Genomic DNA, 19,439 nt, shown 5'->3' on the forward strand with positions numbered 1-19,439 from the left:
ATGTATTTTTTACTATCTAATTTGAAATTTAACCATGCCCTTGTTCTCGTTATGACAAACAAGAAGCTAAATAACCTTGTGGTTCTGTATACTTTTTTACTCAACCACAAAATGAATTTGACTGTTGACCTGCAGTCAACCATATTATAATATGTGATTTTGTATTCACAATACATTTCAGAATGGAAAAGTAGTACCTTGAGACTATGACTTCCCTCTTCCCTGACTTTTTCTGAGGACCTCCATTGACACCGACCTTACAACGGAGAAATGTATTGCATACAAAGGCAGGTTGATAAAGCTATTTGAACTTGCTGCATATGCATCGGGAGTTTTTCCATCAACAGCATGACTTTGGCCACACTGCTGATTGCTGACCAGAAGTGTCTGTGGTGAAACAGCCAGCCATATGCCAGCCAATTCCCTGCTGGTAACCTTCAGCATGCAGCCGATGTGCTGTTCACTGGGTTGTCTTTTTATAAGGTCTCCAAGGTACATTATGTTTTATTGCTGATGAATCCTTTTATATCTAGTGTCTGGTAAATGTATTAATTTTAATTAATGTACAATTTTACTTTTTTATTAATGTCAGAACAGAACAGGGACACTGGGTAATGTCATGTTAGGTAATAACCCTAACATGACCACCAAGTTACCCGTAGAACATACGTTTGTGATTTTTCTCACGAATATATATATATATATATATATATATATATATATATATATATATACATACAGATATTTCCACCATGAATTGGTTCACAAAAATGTTGAAATGAAACTTTTGTTTTGGAAGAAAAAATTTATGTCATACTGCCGTCAATTCAGAAAAGGCTTCAATGTGTTCTTGTGCATGGCAGTTACAGACGGCATATTTTATTTAGTATAGTTTAATTTTGAGAACTTGTTTGCCCAAACTGACCAGTCAGACTTATTGTGCTTTCTCTGTGGGTGACATGTAGTTATATTTGCAAAGAAGCACATTAGTTCAGGTGCAGCTATTAGGGTATGTGTGTGAGTTCTGTTGCTATTCTGTAATCCCTAACAGTACAAAGTACAAATACAGCTTTTTGCATTATGCAACCATGTTGTTGCAATTCTGAAATGGTTGCCAATTTAGGTTGATGTAATACTTGATTAGTTAATGCTCTATTTAAAAGCTTTCAACCCACCTAAGACTGCCAGTTTACATTAGCAGCTTCAGTTAAAAACTCCATAGTACACTGTAGTTGATAACGAAATATTAAATGTTTTATGCAGGATTTGTGTGAACGTGTGTGTGTGTGTGTGTGTGTGTGTGTGTGTGTGTGTGCCATTGCGTTACATCCCATTGCCAGGCTTTGATTAAGACCTTCCATCCGCCAACCTTGCACCATCACACACTGGGCAAACATCCTGTGAGAGTACAAACTCTACATCTCCTACATCCTTGAAATTACTCAGACACCTCAAAGGTTTCAGGACGGTTTGTTCTGAGCTTCAAAATTAGCCATACCCATTAGCAGATGTCTCGCCTTGGTCCTCTCTACTCCATTTGCAATAGCCTGAAGCAGATTGTAGAGACTTACTTATTATTTTCAAGACAGCTAGTGCAAGCCTCCTCTCTACTCCATGTCCTCAGGATATGCTGTTGGAGAGACAACTCCCCGTGCATTCCCATTTTCGTCCCGCTCCCTTGTTTTTGACAGTAGTAGCTCTCAGTGTTGCTGTTTAAAGTCTTGGTTTCTCCTGTCTAATTCTTCCTTGATAAGTTCCTACTGCAACTCTTTTTTTTCTTCCCCTCCCTTACAATTTTCTTCCCTCTCTCCATCTTTCTCTTCCATTACTTCCGTTTCAGTTGAACATTTCTTATACTTTCTATATTCTTCCACTTTTCTCTGACCTTTGTCTCTTTCTTACTCTGAAGTTGTGATGGTCCCTTATTACATATTGGTATGGAGAATAGGCCTGTCGCAATTATTACATACTCACCTGATTGCATTTTGAGGCAACCGCGATCACCAAGGGAATTTCAAGCCAATGTTAAAAATGTGGCATCAAACTACTAGTAGTAGTACAGTGTAGCCCTGAAGTGAGCATCAACTTCAGCCCTGGGGACAAAACAAATGCTGTGTCTCATGCATACTTCACGTACTTCTGTACTCACACTTGCTATTTTGAGCGCATAAGTGCATTCACACTGAGAACTACGGCAAAACGCGATGGATGGTGCAGTGATTAAAAAAGAAACAGTCATACAGTTGAATGAGGAATGCTGGACACTACACACCCTCAACGGTCACCATCTTTGCTACGTAGCGGAAGTTATGGGACCACCAACATATTTTCAAACTCATGAAAATGACAGGATGCTTCAGCGGTTGCTATTCAAATTGCAACTTGTAAGTTAACGGCTACTCACAAAAAACTAGGGATATCTGGCTTTCGGGTGAAGTTTATGGAAAATGTAAAAAGTTACAAGCTACAGTGGTATTATATCATGAAAGTAGGGCTTTAAGTAGAAGCATGCAATGGTGATTTCCTCATCTCAAACCATTTCTTGAAACAAAAGCCAACAACAGTGGTGGGTATACCACAACAACAAATGTCAATGTCTCAATAACTTGTCATGTGCCCTTGAGCATCAATTACAGCTTGACAACGACGTCTCATGCTGTCCACAAGTCGAGTTATTGTCTGCTGAGGCATGGCATCCCACTCTTCTTGAAGGACGGCCCTCAGGTCATTGAGGTTCTGGGGTACAGAGTTACGAGTTACTTTCTATGGGATTCAGGTCTGGAGAAAGTGCAGGCCACTCCATTTGAGGTACCCCAGTCTCCAGCAGCCATTCCCTAATGATGCGACCTCGAAGAGCTGGAGCATTGTCGTAATGAAGATGAAATTAGGCCTGTGTTGTTCATGCAGGGGCACAGTGACTGGATTAATGATATTATTCAGGTAGTATGGGCTTGTCACTGTACAATTCAGAAAGTGTAGGGCAGTTCTGTATTCACTAGACACACCTGCCCACACTGTAACACCACCACCACCAAAGGGTCGTCTGGTGACAACAGTGGCTGATACATAGCGCTCTCCTTGAAGTCTCCAACATTGTCGGCGGCCATAATTTTTGCTCAACGTGAATCGACTTTCATCAGAGAACAGCACTGAGGCCCACTGGTCCCTCGTCCAGCGTAAATGCTCCCTGGCCCATGCAAGATGATGACGCCTGTGCCTGGTGGTGTGGTCAGGTACCCTTGCAGGTCGTCTAGCACGCAGACCACGCTGATGTAAACGGTTTTGAATGGTCTGACGTGACACTTGGGTGCCTCTCACCTCCCTTAAATGTGCCTGGAGTTGAGTGGCATTCATCATCCGGTTCCACAGGGCACTGTTCACAATGAAGCGGTCATCAGTGTGGGATGTGGCCAATGGACGTCAACTTCTCTGCCTTTCTGTGACTCTTCCAGTCTCTCTGTATCTCTGTTGCAACCTGCTGATGACACTCTGTGACACTCTAAGCTCAGTGGCCACTTCCGTCTGAGAACATCCTGTTTGAAGCCTCGCAATGGCGTGGTACTGTTGATCAGTTGTTAGGTGTTGTCTTGGTCTCATGATGTCAAAATGTAAACAGCATGATGAGGAGGACTGTTTAAATACCAATTCTTTTTTTTAGAGATTACTCATCTTTAATGTGACAGGACAGGTAGGTGAGAAAGGAGGAAGACATGCTGGAAATCGTCACAGGTTGGATTCAAACCCTGGACCTCTGCGTCAAGGTATAAACCTCTCAGTATAGGTGCGCCTGCTCTACCCACTGAGCCAACCTGGCCACAACACCAATTCTAATTGAACCAGGAAATGTATTGGTCGATTCATAGATCAAACACCTGTTGTGAATTTTGCCGTTAAGCTTCTTGTTAGAGAACAGCAAGTTGTGCAGAAAGTACTGAAACACTGAACTGTTGGACATGCGCATTCAAAAGTTTAGAGGTCACATCAAGTTCACCTGTAAAGGTTATAGTGGATTTTAGGTTCATCCTGAAATTTCACCCGAAAGCCGAATATCCCTGACTTTTTGTGAGTAGTATATACATGTGTTTTTTTTCACCATGTATAGTATAGCCGGATAGTGAGAAAACAAGCCGGCAGATATTTGCAATTCACCACTAAGAAGAAGCGGCCCATGTTGCGATGTTCATTTCCACTAAGTGGCTAAACGTCGTGCGAGATTTGAGACGAAATGTACGCACTACGCAACTAAGTACATAATGTACACAGTGTACTACATGGAAGTAGTGATGGCCAAATAAAGCTTCATGAACCATTTTCTTTATTTTCTGAGCCCACTATATGGCACTCTCTGTTCAACAAAGGTTTGAAGGCACACTGAGTTGCCATTCCTTGAGCCTTTTTCTTTAAACCAAGAGCGCCATCTAGTGGGGTCAGAAAATAAATAAAATGGTTTGCAAAACTTCATGAGGCTTCATTTTGCCATCACTACATAAAAGTGTACTAACGGAAGTAACTGAATTGCAAAAGTCTCCCCTGTTTTTCCCAACCATCCTCTGGAGACTGAAGCAGGAATGGCGAACGCTGGCTTTGTGTTTCCATGTTGCAAATTAACTTTTGAAAATCGAATCAAGCATCGTTCTACATTAATTAAATGCCTTTAACCCCATTTTCGCTACATTACGTCAAACTGCACAACCATTTTAGGTCTTTTAAGTCAACTTGGACGAGAAATTATGAATGTGCTCAGAAAAGATGGACATAACAGTCCATGACAACTGGCCAAACTCCATCTGCTGATGAAAATCCTGTAATATGATCAAAAGTTCCACAACAGCTGCCAAATGGTCTAAATGTCAAAAGTAGCTTGGCAAGTGGGCAGCATATACTCACGTCACTCAATGTATGAAAAAAGCAAACATTTTTTAAAAACTCTTTTATAAACATTATATGTGGAGTCTGTGTTTGAGCAGGCTTAAGCCATTGCAGGTATTTGAATGCATATTTGTCAGTAGATGCCTGTCCCTGTGACAACAATGTGTGTGTATGTGTGTGTGTGTGTGTGTGTGTGTGTGTGTGTGTGTGTGTGTGTGTGTGTGTGTGTGTGTGTGTGTGTGTGTGTGTGTGTGTGTATGTGCGTGTGCGCGTGTGTGTGCGTGTGCTGACAAGCGTGACGCTCATGTGTAGAAGACTGAAGTAATGACTGGGTTGAATGTTCCCTCCACATACTGAGCGTGTCCACTTGATGAACAATTATCATTCATTACCGCTAGCTGTCAGCCTCTCTCTCTCCTACCTTTGCTAACACTCTGTTTCTTTACCTCCCCCTCTCTCTCTCTCTCTCTCTCTCTCTCTCTCTCTCTCTCTCTCTCTCTCTCCAACTCTCTTGCTTTTCCTAGATGTCCTTCAACGATCGGCATGAAGCTGTCATTCTGTCAGCCCTCTGTCAGCCTATCGATTCACCTATCTTTGCCCGACCATGGACAAATGCTTGCATGCCAATTTCTCTATTTTCTCCCGCACTTTCCTTCTCCCCAGCCCCTTCTCCCACACTCTCTCTCTCTCTCTCTCTCTCTCTCTCTCTGACTTGTTCTTTAGCTCTAAGTAATTTTGGCAGGGGGGTAAATAATCCATTCTAAACTTTATTTCACTGTGACAAGAAATATTGCTCTTTTAGACTGAGTTAAAAAGTGGTGTGCCAGTGGCGTTTAGAAAGACTGATAAAGGTTGGCAGTGTGGTGTTGCAAATACTCAGAAGTGATCTTCTCATGGCTCAGGGAAAACACAGCCTGATATTCGGACTGAAAGGCCATTTTCTTTCCACTCATTATTCACTCTGACTTTGACTTTATGTTTATGTATTTTCTGTGGGCGAGGATCTGATTTTGCCCAAACCAATCACTAACATGCTCTGAAATTGTTCCTTCGACACTGAGGGTGTTAGCTAACTTACAGTTAGCAGAGAGCACCAGCCAATACTTAATGAATTTCAGTGATCCAAAATAAGACTTTACTCCACTGATAAAATCCTGTATTACCAAGTATTTAGACAGAAAGCAGCACTGTGTTATGGCTAAGAGTCTACAGCTATGCCAGCAGCTCTGAGACTGTTAAACTAAATGCTAATGTCAGCATGCTAGCATGCTCAGAATCAGTGTTGCCAGATCTTGCGAGACAAATAAGCAACCAGGCCTGTGAAAACAAGCCCAAAACAAGCAACTTTTTCTACGGAGCCCCCCTAGGTTCCGGGAAGAGAAAAATAAATAAACTCCACTGCGCAGTTTTGCAAAACTGCACACACGGTAGTTTATTTATTTTTCTCCCCCCTGAGCTTCAGGACAATGATCAAGAGTTAGTTAAACCACCTTTTAACATTATTTAACATTAGAAAACTGAAAAACGGATGGGATATCAAATATAGACTGATGTACCAAGTACATTATATACACCGTAAAGCTCTGATAGCCTAATTAAAATTTGCACACACAAATAAATATCATCCTGAATTCACAAATGCGTTATTTATTATTGCAGGGACTGCAGAAGATCCCATTTTTAAATAACTATAATGTAGAAACAGGAGAAATTATTAACACTCTTAGTGTGCAGCAATAAAGTGGCTCCTGCTCTGATAAACAAATGAGTGAATTAGAAAAGACTTAAATAAACTAAACTGGTTTAAAAACAATTCCAGTCAAAACCATTTAAACAGGTGAGGATGAGGCTTGGTCTAAAACATTTTTCTTAAGACTCTTAACACTTTAGCCTCATATATATGAAGAATAACACCACCATTATCTTTCTCATCACTCACTGACGTTTTCCTAAACAGAAAAAAAACGATTGCCCTGCTCTGCCTCTGATTGGCTAGTACTCGTTGCCATCTGGGTCAGAGCCAATTAGAAGCAGGATGTGGGTGGGAAAAAACGTTGCTGTCTCCTGTGTGTATGGGGAAAGGGGAGGGACAGAAGGAACAGGTAAGGCAAACTCCTACGTTTAGAAAATATCTGCTTGACAACTTATTATGGAGCTAGGAACAAGCCCAAATAAGCAACTACACTTTAGAAACAAGCCCAAAAAAAACGCGACCCGCGACTACCAATATTTGTAAGCGACTTTACAGAAAAACAAGCCCAAAGTCGTTTATAATAAGCGGACTTGGCAACACTGCTCAGAATGACAAGGTAAAATATTTACCATGTTCGCCTTATCTCAGCATGTTGGCATGGTAAAATTTGATAAACACAAAGTATTGTTGAGGTTCATGGGAATGCCATATACCACTGTAAATTTGAGCTAATGATGACGCTAGATGAAAATTCAGAGGCTCAAGTTGCAATTTGGAGCTAAGTCATTACAGTCACAAATGACTTTCATCGCAATGATTGCAAGGTAAACAGTAGGATAAACCTGCTCACATGGCAAAGAAATTGACCAGAAATGTGCACTGTATTTGGTTGGCCAGTGTAGTGCATTACCAGATGACACTGCAATACAACCCTCAGATTTTGGCAGAGCGCTAAACATTTTTGAGATTGAAGATACAATTAAATCCTTTGAGTGCACAACTATGGTTAACTGGTAAAAGTTATACCAAAAAGTTAGTTTGTAAACTGTTATGGACATGCAATAGACAGTTTGGGGAATAATTCTACTGCTTCCCCAAAACAGTTTGGTTAACCTAGGGATTTTTATTGTGACCTGTCTGATTATCTGACTGCTCGTGTTTCTTTCGTGTTTTTTTCACCAGACTTTCTAGCAATGTTACCATGTTCCCAGATTTCAGCAATTAACCTGCTGAAGTTATTATTACTAATAGGAATTAAGCTATATGGTCTAATTATCTTTAATGCATCTGAATCTTCTATTACATGTATGAATGGAATCCATCCAGTTGTGAACCTGACTTGTTTTTTCAAATTTAGTATAAAAGCACTCTAAAGTTACTTTCTATTTTATGTTGCGATACATATGTGCAGACAGTACGGGAAGAAATGATTAAGGTCTTATGAGAAGAAACCTAGGGAAGAAACATGATGAGGAGTTGTTGTGCAGTAAACTGCATGATCTGCTAAAGTGGAAATGGAAATGTTTAATATCAAGAGGGAAACATCCCTTCCAGCTCAAAGTACATAATTAGATAGATTAGATAGTGATCTGGTCAAAGCCAGGGATTTTAATAACATGCTGGATGTTATTTCATAGAAACTGGAGAGTAAATATCTTATATTTATAAATGTGTTACTGTGTATTGCTGGCTGGTTTACTGAAAGGAGCTACCTTTTGAAATGCTCTGTGATCAATGCTTTGCTAATCAATATTTATGGGTTTTAGTGTGTGTATGTGTGTGTGTGTGTGTGTGTGTGTGTGTGTGTGTGTGTGTGTGTGTGTGTGTGGCAGCTGCTTATTAATGGCAGACTGATGTCTTTGGATTGATTGCAAGCCAAAAACACAACATTATTTTGGTTTCATCAACCATTTCAGTGAGATTAATCTTCAATGTTGTTTTTATTTTTATTTTTATTTGTTACAATTATGAGGTGCTCACATTTGGCAAGCAAATAGAAGGCTTATTCAGTTACATGGACACATTATAATATACTGTATAAAACACAGTATCATGTTTCAACCTTTGCAAAAGATTATTGAAACATGCCCTCTCTGTGAGATAACACATTGTCTATCTGTGTCTAGTGGAACAGAACAGAGGCGGAGAGGACTTCTTTCTTTTTTACAAACAAGAGCAATACCAAAGTCTAGATCTCTTGACAACATTTGGGATATAGGCACTGATTTAGAGGCTAAGGAAAAATAATGACAAAGCAATGACTCCCCCAATACACCAGGCTCAACACAGCAGGGAGTGATGATAATCACTCCCCCCTCTGGGGAACGTAGACCTGCAGGTGGAGGTGGAGTTTTTGAAATGCTGTATGAACAGCAGCATGTGTTAGCACAGCTTTCAGTGTGTGGGTTATACAGTGAGAATGAAGAGTATGCTACCTTCAAAAGGCAGGACACAGTTTTATCTGAGTGACATCGAGACACTTTTTTACTTTATATACCTTTTCACACATGCACTGCAAACCTGAAATTATCTAGACACCATGCGGAGCTGTATGTGAGATCGCAAATGTCCGAATCAGTTGGATCAGACATCAAACGGTGTTTACCCTGCCAGCTTCTTCGTATAAAGTCTGTGTAGAATTCCCAGCGAAGCTGTGTTGATGGCGTTTCACGTGGCTCGTGCAAAACGGGACAAAAACAAATATTTCAAGGGTGAGAAAGGAGGGTGATTTAACACGAAGATGGCAACGAAAATGTCTGACTGGAGAGACAATGAGATTCTGGAAGTTATGTCGGTAAGGGCCAACGCCAAAATGATCATCAGACAAATTCAAGGAACGGCAAGAGACTGTGCTGATAGATATTTATGGATTGGTTCCAAAAAATGTGATTAAGAAACCCCTACCACTCACATAGGGCTAGATTGATATATCATCCTACTGATTTATATTGAGCTGATTCCTTGGATTTTTATTCTGTAAATATTGTAAACCATTTTTATGTACAATGTTATATAATTGATGGTTGAGACGTTTTGGACCCCACACATTATGAGCCTTTTGTGCAATTTATTAGAGATAAAATAGACCAAATTAAAATAACATAGACAAAGTTGTTCTGTGTGCTATTTGGGATGGTAGCATATTTTTATGTGTATTTAAGGTGGTTTCCCACATTATCAAATAGTAGCATCCTTTGCATCCACATGTTGGAATTTTAGAAATCTGGGGTGCAACAAAGGGATGCAACATCTTTTCAATATTGATTAATCTGTAGATGTAGAGATGCAAAGTGGGAAGAGTTATTTTGGGTGCCTAAGGATCCAAAAGTAAATATATATATATGTTTTTCCTTAGTAGCCATGTTTCCATCAGAATATAATGCAAAGTTTAGCCAAATTTCCAGGAAAACAGCAAAAGAAAATGTGAAATGTTTACATGTTTGCATGTTTACCTCCACTACTGCTGAGTTGTGGGCATCAACATAAAGAGTTGGTGGTGCTAATTCTGCGGTTGGGTACCTTTAAATCACTGCAGAAGAAGTTGCAACAAGATGACGTAATCAAAAGAACACCAGTCAACCCTTAAATCATGGAAAACCTCGTGGAAACACTGCATCTTTGTGTATTAATGTGAGCAGGGTTATAGTCTCCTCATCCCTCCACAAAGATCTGATCTGATCATTTTCTTCTCTTAAGTAACTGCTTCACAAATCCCATCAATTCTTCACCAAATCAATTTTATTTTGGACTTTGTCTTATTTTATTTTTATATTTTAAAAAAAAATCTCCTCAAATTTTCGTTGTTTCCACTAAGATTGTTTTGACAGGTGAATGGAAATGCACTTAATAAAACAGGACTGGCCATTTGACCCTTTCCAGCAGTTGGATCAGCATGAAAGTCTTCAAGTTGAATCATATCTAGTTCTTTGATAAAATGTTTAAGGTACAAGCCTGTACACATACAAATGTAAGTGGAGAAGTAAGGTACAACTCCCAAAATAAATTGTGTAGAACTACTTACATGTCCCTGTTCTGCAGGTATTCCACACAAAGTTGGAAGTGTGCCCTCGTTTAGAAGAAGTCTCCCAGCTAATCCTGCTTTGTGCAGGCCGAAGTTGGAGAAACAGCTAGCTAGCTCATGTAATCCTTACCTAGCTACTGTGCATGTGCGACTGACAACAAAGATGTTACAGAAGTTGAGAGGTCTCACTCTGTAGCTAAAACAGAGACCTGAACACAGGGTGAAAAGAGGAGTTGCAGCAATGTGCAGTACAACAAAAATATGGTGTTTTTTTTTTTTAAATAACCATGTAAACCTATTCTGATACAATCTCAAATTACAATTATGAACCTGAAAATGAGCATAATATGGCCACTTTAAAAACGCTCCACCGTCGCATTCCCGTCTAAAGGGTAAAAACTAGTGCTGTCAGTTAAACGCGTTATTAACAGCGTTAACGCAAACCCATTTTAACGGCGTCAATTTTTTTATTGCGAGATTACCGTTTTTTTTGGCCTAGCAAACTTTGTAGTTTTTTTGCAACAACTAGTAACGTTAGAAAAACTACAACACCACACCGGATCTAGCTAGACCGGAAACAAAACAACAGGCACACCAGACACACTTGTTTGGGCTTGCGAGCCAGCCAGTAGGCTAACGTTATGTTTTGAGTGGATGGCGAGCGCGAGATGTCTGATGAAGAGGAGGACAGTATTGAGCAATGTCTGGAGCGCTACAAGGCAGAGCCTCTTACTGGCATAGATGACTTACCCAGGAATGGTGGACCACACATGAAGGGGCACACAGTGAAAGTGTAAGTACTTAGCAACACCGGCCACATCAGTACCTTCTGAAAGGTTGTTTTCACTGTCTGGGCATGTTGTACAAAAGAAGCGAGCTTCCCTGTTGTCTGAAAATGTCAACAGGCTGTCTGTTTCAGTAACTGGCTCAAAGCAAAGAAGTAGTTAGGCTTACCTTTTATTGGTAACCGTTACTGTTCATTCTTTCTGAAATAAGAGGCTGGGTTGATGAGCCTCTGGTGAATAAAGAGCAGTAGCCTGACTGCTATGTTCAAAGCAAACTTGAGAAAAAGAAAGTATAAAGCCACGGTTTAACTGCACTATGGGCTGAGTCCTAGTTTACCTTACATGTGCACTTTGTAATTTTATTTTGTATCGCCCTGTTTTGATCCCTTAGAAAGGGCTGTTGAAGGGTATGGGTATGTACTACAGTATGCCAATGTTGTTTTCAATAAAAAAAAAAAAAACATTTGCACAAAGCAAGCCGATCCACTTTTCCATGTTGATAAGAGCATTAATAGTGCTTTATTATTATCATATGCGATTAAATATTTTAATCGTTTGACAGCACTAGTAAAAACGCAAAAGTCTGCAGCCTCTATTATTGTGGTGGCTGGCGACCCACCCGATATTTCGTTACATAAATCAAAATATAGAGTGATTACTCGCTCATGGCCACTCCACCGTTGGGTATCCACAGCCTGCCAATATTTGGTCCAGATGGCTTTCAGCTTTGAAGATATCTGACTTTTACAGATAGCGTCTTTCTCGTGTGGATATGACGTCCCTCCAGGTACAGAATACTGCTGAAGAAATTCGGTCTATATGTCTATATATTTTGACTGGCAGGACTCCCAGTCCACGCCGTGTTGTGCCACCTCCTCGTCTGTTCAGACAAAATTGTCAGCTTTCATGTTTTGGTTTCGCAGTTACTAGGAAGAGAAGCAGAAGGAAGGTTCTACGCAGGCGCGCGGACTTGGTGGTGTTGTGTGGCAGTGCTTCACACTACCACCTAGCCGCCTGGTGTGCATACTACATTGAATTTGACACACCTTTGCGTCACCATATGCACGCAGATTTCCCCCCCAAAACGCTTGTCTAAATGTGGATTAAAAAGTGATAATGCAACACCACTTTTGCATTTTCTCTTCAGATTGTTTCCATCTAAACATAGCCTCAGTTACGTCTATCATTGATAATAGGTGGTTTAAGATTATGCCTTAAGAAGACTCATATTACAATCTGCTGTTGAAATCATTTCACTTGCAAAGTCTGGGTCAATTTTAGATGAAATTGGCAACTATAGTGACTTGGTTTTTGTTCTAATCTGTAACAACACTTTTTGAATTCCAAAATGACTGGCTTCTTTTACAGCAACAGCACCCACGGCTCATGGGTATCATAGTATTTAGAGCCATCTGCCGAGACAAACTAACTGGAAAAACATGAAGTTGTCATGGAGGAGAAATAACATTTTATATTCAGGCTTTGAGTGGCTGCCATCACTTGGCCCTGCCGAGGTGGCAGCGGTCTGAGCCCCTGGGAGCTGCCCACTTTGAGCTTTATTTTAGTTTTCATGGACCTATGGGTGACGTCACATACACTACGTCCATATTTTATACAGTCTATGGTGAAAACATTCCAAAAAACAAAGAAATCCAATTTACAATCAAATCAGGGAAAATAACTACATCCTCACATTTCAAAGCTAAGCAGTGAATCAGGGGCGGACTGGCACAAAAATCCGGCCCTGGCAGTTCCGTCTCTTACCGGCCCAATTTCAGACGTGGACATCATTTGCTTTATAATTGCAAAAACCAGGCTCACGTGAGATTATGGCACCAGCAGCATGAGACACACTTACAGGCGTTTACAATGAAATAATACACACACTGGAGCAATTCATAAAACCTTCAAATAAACTACCATGGCACAATCTTAGAATAGAATGGAAATGCTTGCATATTTAAAACATATTATTACATACTTAAACACCCAAATGCAAGCTTTTATTTTGAAAAGTAGAAGCCCGACGGCACCAGACGGGAGGCTTCAGGCTGCAGCCGTACAGTCTTGCATATTTTTTGTCAAAGTTGTGTGATATGCAAGTGTTGCTGCATTTCTTTTTCGTTTTTCCAGCGGCCCAAATCGGCCCAAGAGTGCATCGGCCCTTCTGGCAGTCGCCAGAACTGCCAGATTGCCAGTCCGCCTATGCAGTGAATAGTGGTATTTCTGCTTAATAGATGACGTGAACAAATAATCAATAACCAAAACTGTTAATTCATTTAGTGTTTGCTGATTAGTTGTCCATAATCATCATGGCATTTCATATATTTTCCCATAAAGGAGTCCAACATTTTTCCAAAGCGATAATTGGTATGAAAGGAGAACAAGGTAACAGATGCTAATGTATATTCTCCATCCCTGTGCCTGGATCTGTTTGCGTCAGCAGTCCCCTCACTCTGCCCAACAGGATAAACTGTCCTGATCCGTTATATGCCGGCTGCTTCTGTTCAGGCCCTCGCTCAAATGACAGGATCACTATCACAAGAGACAGCTACTTCCGCTGGGGAATATTTGCATGTCAGCCAGCCTGTCTGCCTCTTTCCCTGTCTCAATTTGTCATCCTTTCATTGTCTTGTTTTCTTGTTTTCTCGTTCCCTCTTTCATTCTACCCAACACACTCTTTCTGTCACTCATCCTCTCTCTGTATGGTGGACAAAAAACAATGCATAGGCTGTGAGGAACAAAACAAGACATCTGTATGAAAAAGGGAACGTCTGAAAGGAAAGCAGAAAAACGTTTGCAAGATGGATTACAAACTGAATTCCTGTGGCTGTGTATATTGAAGTTCATAGGTTCCCTGAACAAAGTCATGCCCAATCCTCTACACTGGTCCAATAGCACTTTCAAAGAACCTCCCAAGCCTTCACTACACAAGGAGCATCTTCTCAGTAAAGGTGCTTTCAGACAGCAAGCAGTTGCCGCTGAGCAATTTCAAGTTCTTTCAAAGTATTTTGAATGGGCGGCAACAGGGTGCAACTCACCTGCCAGCTGCCTGACCTCTACCATGCTCCACAGCTGCTCCTATCCACCTACTCTAACCTCATCAGGGTAAATAGTGCAGGTTTGTAGCCTAACATAGAGAAAATGTTCAGCTATGTGATAATTAAAATGTCAAACTATCCTTTCTTGCTTTATTATAACAGTGCACTCACCAAAGGGAATGTTAAGATCTCAGAACATAACGAATGAAGATGATCAAACGATCATACTGTACAGGTTGAAAACAAACCCAGAGGCTAGTCAGATGTGGAAGAAAGAAATGACGGTAAATGGTCAAATTACAACCAAAACTTAAATCTTTCAGCCAGACTTCCTGGTTCAACTTTGACGACCAAACCTGCATTGTTGTGGAAATGGGATAAAATTGTTCAATGATACAGCTATTCTTTCCAAATATTATTGGACTGAATGGATGTAAATTCTGTTAATGGAAATAGTCATTACAGTGTGTCTGTGATGGTCAAAGAAATGAACTCACAGTTTTACAGACGCTCCTTTTCCAGTGATTGTTTATGACTTTTAGAGAACAACATATTCTCTGAAAATATTCTCTAAATGTGTACTAAATGTACTTCCATAACATTAAGGTATTCACAAAAGACAGATTTAAAAATAGAATGTTTAAAATGAATGGAGCAGAGGCTAAAATAGCCAGACCTTGTCCCTGGTTTGCATCAAGCTCTAAAAACATGGGATCAGATAATTGCTTCTTAAAAGCATCTTTTTGTTACATCCTCCCTCGCTTGTAAGCAGTCAAGTCTTTCAAACTCAAGGCCCCAGTTTGAAATGTGGGCTTTCCATGTGTTTTCAAATGTGCTGTCTCTAAGCTCAAGCAAGGACTACTGGAACAGCTCATAGACTGACACATATCAAACCCAAAATCAGTCAGCACAGTAATCACAAATCTCAGTCCCTTGCTTGTGATCATTGCAACATGGTTGTGGACACTGCATGCACTGCTCCACTGATTTGAGCTTGAGCGTGGATATACAGATGTGGTGTCTCCAGCTTTTTTGCGGAAGTTCTTCTGCTGAAGTGATCCTGTTTCTGTAAATAACACATGCAGTACTTTTAGAGCATCCATCATCTGTTGGAAGTGGTGTCACCTCTTTCCATTTCTCCAGCCATGGCCACAACAGCTGAAGGCTAAGGTTTTTCAGGAACGTGCGTCCAGGAACGTGCAACACTTTTGAGATGACTTTTAGTATCCCCAAGGAAAACTACTTGTGTGCTTATAGCAGCAACGTCAAGACAGTTGAGGTAACTATATAAGGTTCCCTCATCAGTCCATACTTCTCTTGGGAAGGCTACTTAGACGGTATCTTGACAGTTATCCGATTCAGAGCTTATGTCATCTGAGCTAGCTTCGTCATTCTCATGCTCCAGTTCTGCTTTTAATTGATGTGATACTTACTTTTAAATATCTGCTTCGATTCTCTTATTAATGCACACATAACTATATTATTTTAGTGCTGCTTTGGCACAGAACTGTCAAATTTGTTCTATGATTGTACCTATTTTCAATATGATGAGAAGTAAGTAGTGGAACAATAAAACAATGCACATCGTCATTGTCAGGCAGAAACCTTGTATCTCCATATTTCGTCATTTCAATTTTTTTTTCAGAAATGAATGCAATTGGTCACTGTTTATGTCTGTCTGTGGGTTTAACAAATATTTAAACAGGGACGAGGCAATTTCGTCTGACTTTGTCTGAGGTAAATAGCTCAATCAAATGCTTTCAAATTAGCCTTTTTTTCATTTCCTGAAAAATGCCGGTTTTGGACATACAAGGTTTTCACCTGACAGCGACGATATGTTTTAATAGGCCTATTTATTGTGTGCAGTGTCTCGGTGAGAAAAACCAGGTAGTTGACTATATCGGGATATGCAACTGAAGGAAGAATCACCGGGTCGCCATGGATCCAAGAAGAGTGAGCCAACTTATAGGGATCTGCACTGCCAGTAAACTGTAATTTCTCAAAATATCGCGCCTTTTTTGTGGTCCAAGTCCTTCCATGCCTTTGCATCTTGGACGCGTTTTGATGAGCCTTTCTGTTGTTTAGACATAAAGTATTAAAGTATCCAAAGTGCACAATACTCCATTACTCCATTCAGTTGTTTACACCGAGTGCCTCCAATATGGCCGCCAATCCAGGTTACCGCCCAGAACGTGACGTCGGTGAAAACCCTCTATTGGCCATGCTGGGTCAAAGCCACTTGATCTGTGCTTCCTGTGCTGACTGTTAAATATGAAAAAGAAAACAGAATTAAGCTCTTTTTTTTACTTATTAGGCTACTCCTCAATATTTCAGTAACTTGTCTCAGACTGCCACTCATAATGTGCATATATAAGTGCATCAAAGCAAAACTGAAAGAAAGTACAAGTGGGTGTCTGGTTAGCTCCCCTAGTAGAGCGTGAGCCCCATATACAGAGGCTCAGCCCTTGCCTCAGCGGCTGCTGGTTCAATTCTGACCTGCAGCCCTTTTCTGCATGTCATTCCCCCGTGTCCTATCTATTAAAGGCCTAGGAATGCCCCAAAAAAGAAGGTACAATAATACCCTGGCATTTTTGCCAGAATTTTCAACCAAGTCAGCGGCCAATAACACAAAGGTGGCCCACTTTTGAGTTAGATAGGCAGGGGAAACCATTTATTGTGTCGCCGTTTCGGAATTTAATTTGAAAAGGTAATTAGTTACATTTCTAACGCATTACTCCCAACACTGTCACAATGTCTGCCCTTTTACCTTCTACTGTAAAACACCAGCCTGCACCCGTCTTTAGTGTCCTGAAAGGGAGAGTTAGTATCTGGGTACACAAACTACATTCCATGTCTCTAATATCCAAAGTCTGAACAGCAGCTAACAGGTTTAGTGCTGGCAACATACTCGTATTGGAGCTTTTTCCACTATTAGCTTAAGAAGTCTTTTTCTCCTTCCAATGCTCAGAGCAAACTTCAAATCGCTATATTGCACAAATCAAAAATGTGCTGCAGTTTAATACTTAATAGCCCATAAGATTAAAATGTTACTGTCTGGGATAGATATAAGTTACCCGTAGCAAATTGAGAGTCTTTAAACCCAACAGGATATATAGGTATAAAATACGACTTGAACTGAATATAATAAGATATAGATCCTGTCTAGCCTACCTGCACTGATCTCCTTATTTGCTGTCCTAACTTGGTCCTGTTGTTTTGCATTGAGTTCTTAACCCTCTAAGTATTGATTTAATCAAGCTGAATCCTCCTAACAGACAGGTTGGTGAATCTATTGTACACTTCCAGGCACTTTCTGCAATAATTTGATTTTGCTTGATTAGCAGTAAAAGCTCTTTCAATCTCCTGTAAGACCTGTAAGCACTCTTATTTCTGGTCTGCAGCATATACAGACATAACATCAAATACTATCCATTATCTCTGCTTTAACTAACACACAGCGACTCTTTACCATCTAGGCTGTTGACAAATTTTTTACTCTTAAACCACAAATAAATCCCTGCAGTGACATTAGTACCATGGCTGAGAAAAGGAGGATTCTTGTCCCACTGTAAGCCACTAAGCCATTAGTCCACATTTTAATAATCTATATGTGGTTTATATATATAAAAAAAAAAAAAGCTACAACTGGCCTTTCCTAACTGTGACCAAAGTTTTTCTTCAGCAAAAAAGAGAAGAAAAAAAAACTTGGAGAACAGCATGTACTTCACATCTGGAGGTGCTGGAAACTGCAAGATTACCACGTGAACTGAAGAGTGTTAATAAATGCTCATTGTATGAGGTTTTCTTCAACTTTTGCTAGTGAGCCAGTACAGTGATTTTTTTTTAACCTCGAACACAGGAGGTTACATTTCAACACAAAACCAGTGATGTATTTCTAGTGGAGGACAGTCTCCATTAATGGCCCTAAATCCTGTATACAGAAAGGGGAGGAGGGAAACTATAAAAGATGCAATCCAATTTAAATAAGCAGATGAGATTAGGTTCTGAAACTACAGAGCATAACATTTACTGCTCAGGGTCATTAGTCACAATGTTTAATGTGTAGAGGAGGGGTGAATTAAGTGGTGAAAAACACACAAAAATTAAATCAGTAGGAAAAATGCCACTTGAAATCAGTTGAATGAAAGGGGTTCTTTTAAAATCCACCACAGCTTAATTTTTAGAGTAAGAATATGACAGCTTTTCATTTCCAACTTGTTTCTCTCCAAATAACATAAACTCTGAGTTCATGTATTACTTCACCTAAAACTATGGCATCTGGAGTTGGATAGAAATAGGAAAGTGTATGATGTTGTCAAAGACAACAGAGTCTGGCACTGCTGCTCACTATATTTATTGTCAGTAAGCAAGTTAGTTAGCTATCATTGGGTGGAAAGGCTTCTCTAAATGTTCCTATGTACCTCGTACAAATTATGACCGCCTGTGGCCAGGAGTTTAAAAATATTAAACGCATACCAAGTGTTGTTTTGTACTTAGCAACTGTTGCATTCTAACACAATGGCCCTCATTTATCAAAAGTGCGTACACCAAATTTCCAGCGTACACCTGGCGTACACCCAAAACCACGGTGACTTTGAGATTTATCAATATGGACGTTGGCGTACGGCACGCTCAAATCCTACGCCAGCTCAGGAGGTGGTGTACATGTACGCACGTTTTGAGTTAGTGCGGAAATGCGCAGAAAAACAATTCCTAACACCACAAAACGCACTGACAAATTAAAAGATATGATATATTATGACCCACTGTAAAAAAACAACAACATAGTAATTATAAACTTCAGTGTTTATTTTTGTGCAACATGGACTTCAATGTTTAATTTGTGTGACTTTACCAAAGCATTTGATTTGTAGGCATATGTATTCCTTCAGTTGCGAGCCTGTGTGCTTTACCTGACAGGCCAGGGTTAGGCCCGGCAGGTGCGCACGGACTGGGTTCAGTAATGAAAGGCTTTCAATGACCAAAAAATAATTCAGACTGACAAAATAATAAAAATGACATTCTTCTTC

Source organism: Sander lucioperca, chromosome 9 (assembly GCF_008315115.2).
Source record: "Sander lucioperca isolate FBNREF2018 chromosome 9, SLUC_FBN_1.2, whole genome shotgun sequence".
Taxonomy (NCBI): Eukaryota; Metazoa; Chordata; class Actinopteri; order Perciformes; family Percidae; genus Sander; species Sander lucioperca.